Source organism: Bison bison, unplaced genomic scaffold (assembly GCF_000754665.1).
Source record: "Bison bison bison isolate TAMUID 2011002044 unplaced genomic scaffold, Bison_UMD1.0 scf7180017864462, whole genome shotgun sequence".
NCBI classification, from domain to species: domain Eukaryota; kingdom Metazoa; phylum Chordata; class Mammalia; order Artiodactyla; family Bovidae; genus Bison; species Bison bison.
In genome coordinates, this window is record NW_011495024.1 from 4,561,441 (window position 1) to 4,573,900 (window position 12,460).

Below are 12,460 nucleotides of genomic sequence, written 5' to 3' on the forward strand. Positions count from 1 at the left end.
GCTGGGAGGGATTGGGGGCAGGAGGAGAAGGGGACGACAGAGGATGAGATGGCTGGATGGCATCACTGACTCAATGGACATGAGTCTCAGTGAACTCTGGGAGTTGGTGATGGACAAGGAGGCCTGGTGTGCTGTGATTCATGGGGTCGCAAAGAGTTGGACACGACTGAGCGACTGAACTGAACTGAACTGAATGATGTATTTAATACTACTTAGAAAAAGCTAATTACTACTTTAGTATAATGTAACCATCCAATCATTTACTGATACATCACTTTATTTCAATTTGGTGCAAGACTTATTATAATTAATTAGTATACTGGTTTATTGTCTCTTACTCACTAAAATGTAAACTGTTAGTAAAGGCCTTGTCTATTTGTTATCCATTGATTTCTCTAAATGTTAAGAAAATTCCTGGAGTATTGCAGATATCTGGTAAATTTTTATTGAAAGCCTAAAAATAAAATTACATATTTGATGCAGTATTTTCATTTGATATTTTTATCGATATTTGTATTTTATTTGATACAGTATTTGTGTTTGTATTTGATACAGTATCTGTATAGTATTTTATGTTCCACAAACATCATTACATTGGTGGTGATTTGTCTTCTGTTGAATTTTTGGGAAACAAATACTAAGATACAGATTTGTCATATTGCGCACGTGCATACTCAGTCACTTCAGTCATGTCTGACTCTTTGCAACCACAAGGGCTGTAGTCCACCAGTCTCCTCTGTCCTTGGGATTTTCCAGGCAAGAATACTGGAATGGGGTGTCATTTCTTCCTCCAGGCGATCTTCCCAACCCAGGGATTGAACCCATGTCTCCTGCTTTTCCTGCACTGAAGGCAGATTCTTTACCACTGAGCCACTAGGGAGGACTAGATTTGTCATATTAGGAAGTAGTAATTAGTAATTAATATTAGGATGATATTATGGGTTGGATTGTGTCCCCCGTATGTATATGCTGATGTCCTAACCCTAATAGTACCTCAGGATGTGACTCTAATCGAAAATAGCATGCCTGCAGCTGTAATTAGTTAAAGATGAGCTCATACTAGAACGGTGTGCATGCTCAGTCACTTCAGTCATATCTAATTCTTTGCTACCCTCTGAACTGTAAACTGTCCATAGTATTTTCCCAGCAAGAATACTGGAATGGGTGCCATGCCCTTCTCCAGGGCATCTTCCCAACCCAAGGATTGAACCTGCATCTCCTGCATTGCAGGGGGATTTTTTGCTGCTGACCCATTGGGGAAGCCTTGGGGAAAGTTTGTAATCCCATATTACTCATGTCTATGAAAAGGGAAAAGCTGGATACAAATATGCACATAAGGAGAAAGTTATGAAGATGAAGGCTGAGATCACATGATGCAGAAGAAACCAAAGGACCCCAAAGATTGCCAGCAAACCACTAGAAGCATGGAATAGATTCTTCCTCAGAGACTTCAGAGAGAACCTACCTTTCACATCTTGACCACATACTTGTGAGACATTATGTTTCCCCTGTTGTGCTATTTAGTTTGTGGTACTTTGTTACTGTAGCTATAGCAAGCTAATTAGTTATTCAGAGCTGTTTTGATTGAGGCAAGGGTGTCAGGACTTGCACCCTCATAAATAAAGATAAAATTTAAAAGATTTTTTGGTGGAGTGAAAAAGGGAAGGGTGAGTGAGACAGAAAGGTCAAGAATGACATCTGGTTTCTGACCCTTTCAACTCAAGCTTTGAGACGCCCTTCCAGTGAAGGTATCAGCTGACCCAGGATTTGAAGAGTAAGTTGTCATTCATTGGATAGATAAATAAAACTAGGGTTAAGGGTTGGAAAGAAGCACTAGGGAAGCAGAAAGAGTGGGCATTGTGCATTAAAAGGAATACAAATGTGGAAGTACTAAGTGTGTTCAGAAGTTACAAAATAGTTCCTATATCTGAAGGACTTTTGAAGAATATCAGCATATGAGGCTGAAAGGGTGGGTTGGGAAAAGATATCAAAATCCTCAAATGTGCGGTGACCATGTGATTTATTTTCTTACCTGGTATGCCTTTTAGAGTGAGGAGGAAGCTATCAGTAATTATGACAATACAGTTGTTACCAATGGGACTGTCTTAAGATACTGGGATATGTGTTACTCTGCACTCTCTAAGGGGGCTGACTCTTATAAGCCATGGAGTGTTGTTGGAAGTCTTTGAAGGAGGGCAGGAAAATAATCATAAAGATTTTAGAAAAGATGGTGTGGAACCTCTGTAGAGGTGAATATAGAATTTGCTTGTTCCTTAAAAAAAAAAAACACAAGCAACTTTTGAACACCTTTACAAACCTTGTAACTATTTATTTCTCTCTCATTTTTCTTTTCTTTTTTTTTTTTTTTTGTCCACACCCCTTGTGAGATCTTAGTGTCTTGTGAGATCTTAGTTTCTGGAGCAGGGATCAAACCCGCTCACCCTGCATTTGAAGTGCAGAGTCTTAACCATTGGACTCCCAGGGAAATTCCTGCTTATTCATTGAAATTTCATCCAAATTATTACTTTATAAATAAGTTTTATGTATCATTCACCTTTAAATAGTTTTCCAGATTCTGTTTATCTTGATGAGAGAAAATGTGACTCTTGTTTAAAGTGGAAGGACTATGTACTCAAGTTTTGACTATATTAGAAAAGATATATGTGTAAATTTGCATGTATTTTCAGACACCAGGAGAGGACAACATAATTTTAACCCAATCTAAGTTTCTATACTCTTTTACCATTCTCCATTTAAGTCCGTGTTAATTTGTTTTTGCTAGTCATTCTTTAGAACCAGCTTCTGCTCATGTCTAGAGAAAGCCTCCATATTTCTTGAATACTTTTGGTTTTTATCCACTGTTTCTATCATCTATCTCCTGTCATCATTCTAGGATACTGTCAGCTAGAGGCTGGGGAGGGGAGAGACCTATTTAGCAGAAAGAGATACTGGAATCAGGACCAGATCATCCAGAACAAATGAGCAGATACATTCCAAGGTCTAAAGCACAGAGGTGCAGATAAACAACAAACCAAGGTAACACACACTAGTGAATAAACTTTTGAGAAACTTGTATACCTTTAGCCCAGAGGAAGCTCTAAGATCAGAAGTGGGGGCCTTCATGTCATTGTAAAGGGTGGATGGGCATGTGCACTCACATTCAGTCTCCACTGTTTCAGTTAGAATGTTTATGTAAATTGACAATTCCTCAAATTCTTCAATTGCAATAACTTGTATTTTCCTTCTCTCTCAGTGTCCCTCACTCACGCTCCTCTCTCAGTGCTGTGAAGGACCTTGACCTTTCTCCATTGACCTTGCTACCTCTTTTGACATTTGCCACCCCTTCCCTCCCACTAACTGTGCTGTATGTCTGTGTTTCCTCTGATCCCTTCTGTTCCTGTAGTCTATTGGCTACCATGTCTATATCTAATCTCAGGTAAACAACCATTCTTCTCAGTAGTCATTTTTGAAATTGTTCTGCAGTGTTTCTGTACCACACTCTATAATGTCTACTCTGGCTGTTTTTCACTCTCCTCAAAGGGCCAATCCCATTTTACATCATGGCCTCGCTTCCTACTCCTATAAGAAAAGAAAGAAGCAATTTGATGTGAACTCTTAAAAATTCCCCAGACTTGCCTGGTGGGCTAGTGGTTAAGACTCTGCACTTCCAGTTCAGGGGGCCTAGTTTCGATCCCTGGTCTGGGAGCTAGATCCCGCATGCTGCAACTAAGACCTGGCATAGTCAAATTAAAAAAAAAAAAAGTTTCCCCCTCTCCTCCAAAATTCCCCAGTGTTATTACCATTAATTACTCTACCTTCTTCATCTCAAAACAAAAAGAGACATTTTCCTTTTTAAAGTTTAGATATCTGCCTACTCTCTTCATTACTCTGGACCTAAATCCATTAAACATTCTCCTTTTTCCTTTTCTATTACACCTTAAACTTTGCCTTACTACTGGCTCTTCATCAAATCAACACATTTTTTCCTCCCCTTTATTTTTATTTTGTTTCACAGGTATGTACAAAAATTTTCCTGTTGTTTCCAACTTCCCTTTTTAATTTAATCTTTTCTCTTTAACCACTCACTTTCTTACAGCAACATAACATCTTTTCTCTCTTCACACCCTCCACTTCCTTAGCAAATCAATCTAATAAAAACTATTTCCACCTTCTAGCATTTTACAGCTTTTAACTGCACTTTCTTTTTATTTTCATAAATAAAGTTGTTCATATTTTTTCATTTGTTCTTTCAATGTTTTCAGAGAAGCTTTGGCTTCTGACTGAAGTGAGAATTGTCATGATAAAATATGACAACATAGATTCTGTTCAAGTTCAAGAGAAAGGAAACATATGGGTGGTTGACAGCACACATATTTTATGTTCACTAGGACCGCTTGAGGAGCCAGTTCTCTCAACCATGGATGCTGGTTTTATGAAAGATAAAGTCAATTCTCTTTTAAGTCAGTTTGGGAAAATGTACAACTTGGCAAAATTTATTTATTCTTAGCAAAAGGTATTTTCAACAGATATTTTTGTTCCAAAAATAATGTCTGATTATTCTTTAGACAAAGCAGCATCACCAATACATATTTTAACATCCAGTCTGCCTATGGAACAAACATACATCTGTTTGGAGCACAGTTTGATAGCTTGTTAAATGAGGCAAATGTAAATTCAAGTGTCTTCTATGGCAGGATGTAAATCCAGGAAAAATCTGAGCAGAATAAATATGGCAGAGAAGTGTAGAAGCAACACCAAATTGGTTGGGATGAGTCTATGGCTTCCTGACTTATTCCCTGAGATTCTTAGCCTCAACCTCTCTACTCTTTAGCTGTCTCCATCTTCTCTTCCTCTCTCATTAAGAAAGTATTCCTTTTACTCACTCAACCCTATTAATAAAGGTTTTATAACTCTATTTCACTTAAATGTTGCTCAAATAATTAAAATCATTAGAAATTAATTTTCAGTGAAAAAACAGTTCACTTTTATAGGTAATAATCATGTAATATTTAAGCTTTACACACTTCATTCAGTACATTTAAATTGTCTTTTTTTTCTCCCTGGTAACTTTTGTTCTTTGTATCAGAACTTCCTCTTATGATTTCCCTTGTATACAGGTTTCATTTAGAGAACACTTCAGTGAAACCATTTCCAGTGTTCAGTCCCCACTCCTCTGCTCCTCTCTCTACAGCTTAAAGAATTGACCCACGTCTTGGGTGTAGTTTCAAATTCCATGGTTACCCAAATATATGATTCTACCCTTCACACCTTGGAAAATGTCCGTTCTTATGCCTTAATCTATACATGGGACCTTTACATTTTTATGTAATTTTTCTTAATAAATATGCATAAAATTAATAACTGGACTTCCCTTGTGGTCCAGTGGTTAAGAATCCACCTGTCAATGCAGTGGACGTGGGTTTGTTTCCCGGTCTGAGAAAATTCCACATGCAGATGATACCACTGTCATGGCAGGAAACAAAGAGGAACTAAAGAGCATCTTGAAGAAGGTGAAAGAGGAGAGTGAAAAAGCTGTCTTAAAACTCAACATTCAAAAAAATAAGATCATGGCAACCAGTCCCATCATTTCATTGCAAATAGATGGGGAAAAAAGTGGAAACAGTGGCAGATTTTATTTTCTTGGGCTCCAGAGTCACTGTGGACAGTGACTGCAGCCATGAAATTAAAAGACACTTGCTCCTTGGAAGAAAAGCTATGACAAACCTAGACAGCATATTAAAAAGCAGAAAAATCACTTGGCCAACAAAAGTCTGTATAATCAAAGGTATAGTTTTTCCAGTAGTCATGTACAGATATGAAAGTTAGACCATAAAGAAGTCTGAGCACCTAAGAATTGATGCTTTTGAATTGTGGTGCTGGAGAAGACTCTTGAGATTCCCTTGGACAGCAAAGAGATCAAACCAGTCAATCCTAAAGGAAATCATTAGAAGGAATATTCATTAGAAGGACTGATGCTGAAGCTGAAGCTCCAATACTTTGGCCACCTGATGCAAAGAGCTGACTCATTGGAAAAGACCCTGATCCTGGGAGAGATTGGAGGCAGGAGAAGGGAGTGGCAGAAGATGTGATGTTTGGATGGCATCACCAACTCAATGGACATGACTTTGATCAAACTCCAGGAGATAGTAAAGGACAGGGAAGTCTAGCATGCTGCAATCCACAGGGTTGCAAAGAGTCGGGTGTGACTGAGTGACTGAACAATGGGGCAACTAAGCCTGAGCTCCATAAGTACTGAGCCTGAGCTCTAGAGCCTACAAGCTGCAACTACTGAAGCCCATGTGCCTAGAGTCCCTGTTCTTTAATAAGAGAAGCCACCATAATGAGAAGCCTTGCAGCACAACTAGAGAGTAGCTTGTCACTGCAACAAAGATCCAGCACATCCAACTATATATATATATATATGCATATAAAATTAAAAAATTAATCACATGCTTCCTTTAATAGTGGGCATTAAATGATTATGAATTGTATATCATGATGAAAACACTGAGACACAGATATTTATTTAAATATTTACTCAGATAACAAATGATACAGCTTGTTGCATCTGGACAGCTGGAAGATCTGAGTAAGTTCACGCTGAGATTTGGCTGCACAGCACTCCCCCACCCCATACTAGCATTTCTGTCCCCTGAAGCAGTATTTGGTCCACATCCTGCTAACAGCAGTCTGTGTGAAGTGGGTTTGTCAAGCCTGAGCACCAGCCATGTATTACCAAATCACCTTTTGTAACCAAATGTGCTTGATGTTGGATAGAGAGGCTGCTTGGAAAGTCAGTGCTTCCCCCCAACCCCCAGCCCACCACCAAGGTTACTTCTCTATTAAAAAAAGTCTCTTGCACATGTGCACCAGATTGAAAGTTAATAAAAAGTTCTTCCTCTAGACATCTTTTTAGGTGAATCTGCCTTCTATGCTCCAAATTAGATTTGCCCCTCAATTTCCTTGTCTTTTCTAAGATATTACCATTTTAAAAATTACTTTCACTCAGAACCTAGGAGTTTTCTGTGACACATCTCTCTCCTTTTCTCACTGTGTCAAAAATTAAAAATTTCTCACTGTTCCCACTGACATCTTCTAAATCCAGGTTCATTTTCATTCCACTCAGCAAACCAGCTGACTGGATTTCAGGAAGACTGTTGCTACACCACAACCCATCTCTAATTATGACACCAAATAAGTATCTCTCAAGCAACATGTCACTTTTCTGCTGAAATACTTCATTGTGCATCTGTAACGTTTTTCAGCTGAGGTTCTTCTTTCAAATGTCTCACAACTTCAATGTATCCTCTTTTTCATCTTGTTTCTCCATGTTTTCCAATGTGAAGCTTCTACACTGATAGGGCCAGTCTCTTTGTTCTCCTCAAATTCAGCGTGCTTTCTTTTTCATTAAATTCTTTATATTCCTCAATGCCCTGATTCTCAAATTTGAAGCCTAGACAACTACCCTGCTTTTCAAGTTCCTCACATCCATTAACTCCTTTAAATAACCCCATCCCTATGATAGGCATTAAATTATAGACATGGAATCATAACCTTAGGATACTGTTAGTGTCTCTTCCTGTCCTGGAAATAGGTTTATCTATACCATTTTTTCTGGATTTCACATGTATGTGTTAATACATGATATGGACACAGGGTGGAGGGGGGAAAGGGAGGGTGGGACACATTGGGAGATTGGGATGGACATATACTACCATGTGTAAAACAGATAACTAGTGGAAAGCTGCTGTATGGCACAGGGAGCTCAGCTTGGTGCTCTGTGATGACCTAGAGGGGTGGGGTGATGGGAGCAGGGAGGCTCAAGAGGGAGGGGATATATGTACACACATAGCTGATTCCCTTCATTGTACAGCAGAGACTAACGCAACACTGAAAAGCAATTATACTTCAATTAAAAAAAAAATAGTATTGGTATTATACACTGAAATGTTCCCTGGCATGTAAAGTTTAACCTGGAGTCTGCTGGATCCTGGCACTCTAGGCCTCCACACCTTACTGACTGGTCACCTGCATCTCCAGCCTTCTTCTGTCCCTCTAAGGCAAACTTTTCCTTCCGTTACCAAATCTGACTACCCATAAAAATGAAATTCCTTTTGAATCTTCTCTCTCATCCTTGCTTTGATTCTAATCTAGAAACACAATCTCATCTAAAACTGTGCCTGACTTGATTATCTGGGGTGTAATGACTCAATAAAAGGATATGAAATTTTTTCCTGTAACCAAGAGAAACTAAAGTCTCTAGAACAGATGTAGATTCATTGAACTAGACAAACAAGCCAACAATCCTTAATATGTTAGTTAACATCTGAGGCAATATATAAAATTAGATGAAACCAGATTAAGTGTGGTTTCCTAATTCAATTTGGCTCAGTTCAGTTCAGTCACTCAGTGACTGTGTCCGACTCTTTGCAACCCCATGAACCACAGCGCACCAGGCCTCCCTGTCCATTACCAGCTCCCAGAGTCCACCCAAACCCATGTCCATTGAGTCGGTGATGCCATCCAACCATCTCATCCTCTATTGTCCCCTTCTCCTCCCACCCTCAAGCTTTTTCGATTTGGTTACTTAGACTCTGAGGCTAAAATTATAATCTTTGTAGAATTCCTTTAACATGAATATTGTATATTAGTAAATTTCTGAAGGTCTGAACTATTCATTTTCTTTCTATTGTGTCTTCATGTGCCCTGGCACAAAGACTGCTAAGTCACGTTAGTCGTGTTCGACTCTGTGAGACCCCATAGACAGCAGCCCACCAGGCTCCCCCATCCCTGGGATTCTCCAGGCAAGAACACTGGAGTGGGTTGCCATTTCCTTCTCCAATGCAGGAAAGTGAAAAGTGAAAGTGAAGTCGCTCAGTCGTGTCTGACCCTCAGCGACCCCATGAACTGCAGCCTAACAGGCTCCTCCGTCCATGGGATTTTCCAGGCAAGAATACAAAGACTAGTGCTTGTCAATTATTTTTATGTGTATATTATTGATCTAAGACAGTGGTTGGTAATCTCCTGCTTGCAGACAAAATGTGACTAGCTACCAGTTTTTATAAAGGTTTATTGGAACATGGCTACATCCAATTGTTTATATATTATTATTTACATATTGTAGCTTCCCTTTCCCTGGGACTGCAGAGTTGAGTAGTTGTGACAGAGACCATGCAGCTGCAAAGTCTAAAATATTTCCTATCTAACTTTCTAGAGAAAAGTTTTCCCAGCCCAGATATAAGGAGGAGGTCTTACATATTGTTAGCCATCTAACATTTATATTATACAAGACAACACTTTCAAGTTGGCAAATGCAAATGAATAGCAGTGCAAACACTCAAGAATTAAATCTAATTTCTACTCTTTCGTAAGATTTTCCCTATTCTCTCAACAAAGTTAATTTTCCTCCTCCTTTGTGCTATAGAGCACTGTTCTAACAATGGAAACATTAATAGTTGTTTTTAGTGTTTGGCTTCCTAATTAAAACATAATCTTTCCTGGGGCAAGGAGCATATTTTATTTTTTACAGACTCTAAAACCTACAATAGGACCTAGTAAATACTAGGTGCTAAATAATTGCTAGTTGAGGGAAAGGATGAATTTTAAGTAAGAACTGCAATCCAGTGAAAGGTAAACTTTAGCATTTCTATTCATTGTATCCCTTCAGAATTTTGGTAAATATTTGCAATTAAAAGGTTTACCTGGCATGGTTAGAATGGTGATACACTCTTATTTGTAAACATTTCCTGAAGGCATGACAAATGTTGAAATCACTATTAGTTTCATGATAAGGTGAATTTTATAAGGCTAATAGATAAATTCAGATTTTAACTTGTGTGATATTCTTAAGAAATTCTTATCCTACTTTAAAAACTGCAGTGTTCTCTTTCTGTTGAGCAGGCCTGTTATAAATATCAAAGACAGACACTGATTGGGATAGAGAATTGCTCAATCTTAATAGAGCAAACAGAATATTCCTATAAGTTAGGTCATTTGGCAAGATAGATACTTTTCATTTATTTACTGATTAATGTTTTCATTTATTTGACTATCAACAACTGATCACTTATTGTATTAGATTGGTGCAAAAGTAATAGCTGTTTCAGACCCTGAATTTTAAATCACTATAACTAGGCTCAAACACATCTTTAAAAAAGAAATTTATTTATTTTTAATTGAACAATAATTGCTTTATAATACTGTGTTCGTTTCTGCCAAACATCAACATGAATCAGCCATAGGTATACATATGTCCCCTTCCTCTTGAACTTCCCTCCCTCCCATTCCCACGCCTCTAGGTTGTTACGGAGTCCTGGTTTGAGTTCTCTGTGTCATACAGTAAATTCCCATTGGCTACAAATATATCTTTATTAATAAAAACAGAAAACATTTCAATCAACACATTTTTTGCTAATGAGAAATATGTTTGTTTATTCTGTAGCGTAAAAATATGTGGTTTGGGATTCAACAAACTCTTGGAAAGCCTTTTCTGCCTCTAGCTGGTTGTAGAAGCATTTTCCCTGCAGAAAGGTGTCAAGTTGCTTGAAGAAGTGATAGTTGGTTGGCAAGAGGTCAAATTTGTAGCCCAATTTGTTCAATGAAGCATTGGTTGTGTGACATTCTGTCGGGCGTTGTTGTGGAGAAGAATTGGGCCCTTTCTGTTGACCAAAGCTGGCTGCAGGCATTGCAGTTTTTGGTGCATCTCATTGATTTGCTGAACATACTTCTTAGATGTAATGATTTCACCAGGATTCAGAAAGGTGTAGTGGATCAGACGGGCAGCAGACCACCAAACAGTGACCATCACCCTTTTCTTTAGTGCAAGTTTGGCTTTGGGAAGTGTTTTGGAGCTTCTTTTCAGTCTAGCCACTGAGCTGGTCTTTCCAGGTTGTTGTATAAAATCCACTTTTCACTGCATATCACAATCTGATCAAGAAATGGTTCATTGCTATTGCGTAGAATAAGAGAAGACAATATTTCAAAACAACATTTTTTTTTTTTAATTTTAGTTAGCTCATTAGGCACCCATTTATCGAACTTTTTCACCTCTCCAATTTGCTTCAAATGCCAAAAGACCATAGAATGGTCAATGTTATGTTCTTCATCAACTTCTGCAGTTGTAAGAGGATCAGCTTTGATGATGTCTCTCAATTGCTGTTTGTCAACTTCCTATGGCCAGCCACGATGCTTCTCATCTTCAAGGCTCTTATTTCCTTTGCAAAACTCCTCAAACCACCACTGGTTCATTAGCAGTTCCTGGGCCAAATGTATTATTGATGTGGCAAGTCGTTTGCACTGCTTTATGACCCATTTTGAACTCAAATAAGAAAATTGATCAAAGTTGTTTTTGTCTAATGTCATTTCCCTAGTCTAACATACATATAAAATAAACAGTAAGTAATGAACTGTGGTGTTGGAGAAGACTCTTTAGAGTCCCTTGGACTGCAAGGAGATCCAACCAGTCCATTCTAAAGGAGATCAGTCCTGGGTGTTCTTTGGAAGGAATGATGCTAAAGCTGAAACTCCAAAACTTTGGCCACCTCATGTGAAGAGTTGACTCATTGGAAAAGACTCTGTTGCTGGGAGGAATTGGGGGCAGGAGGAGAAGGGGACGACAGAGGATGAGATAGCTGGATGGCATCACCAACTCGATGGACGTGAGTTTGAGTGAACTCCGGGTATTGGTGATGGACGGGGAGGCCTGGCGTGCTGCAATTCATGGGGTTGCAAGGAGTCAGACACGACTGAGTGACTGAAGTGAACTGAATAATTTACTAGAAAAAACATAAAGCAAGAAATGCACAATAAAATTATGTATAACATAACCACATTTATTTAAGATTGTATTCCTATATCAAATGACAAAATTCAATAATGCAAAACCACAATTATTTTTTCATCAACCTAATATATCAAGGACTAGATTATGTATGTTTATTTTAAAAAACATCCATAACTTTGTGAAGTAAACAAGTCAAGTTTTCTTTTGTAGGTTAGGAAATTCTTATAAATACACAATTTACCATAGGTGTAGTGGCCAGAAAGTGAGGGATGAAATTATTAGCCTGTTATTAGCCTGTGTTTTTTTCTACCAGGTTCAATAACCATTCCATTACATCATTTAATCATATTAGAAAAATATGTGTCAATCCATGTTACTCTTAAATCACAAAATTAGTGTACTCATTATCTATCACTGTCATACAAATGAACACAAATGCAGTTGTAAAATAAAACACAAATTTATTATCTCATAATTCTGTAGGTTAGAATGCTGGGTCCAATGTGGCTCAGCTAATCTCTTTGCTTAGAATATCATAAGACCTACATCTCAACTTTTCATGATGTATGCATTCTTTCTTGAGGCTCTAAGAATAAATCCATTCCTAAACTTATACAGGTTGTTAGCTAAGCTTAGTTATTTGGGGTCATGGAACTAGGGTTCCCTTTTCCTTGCTGG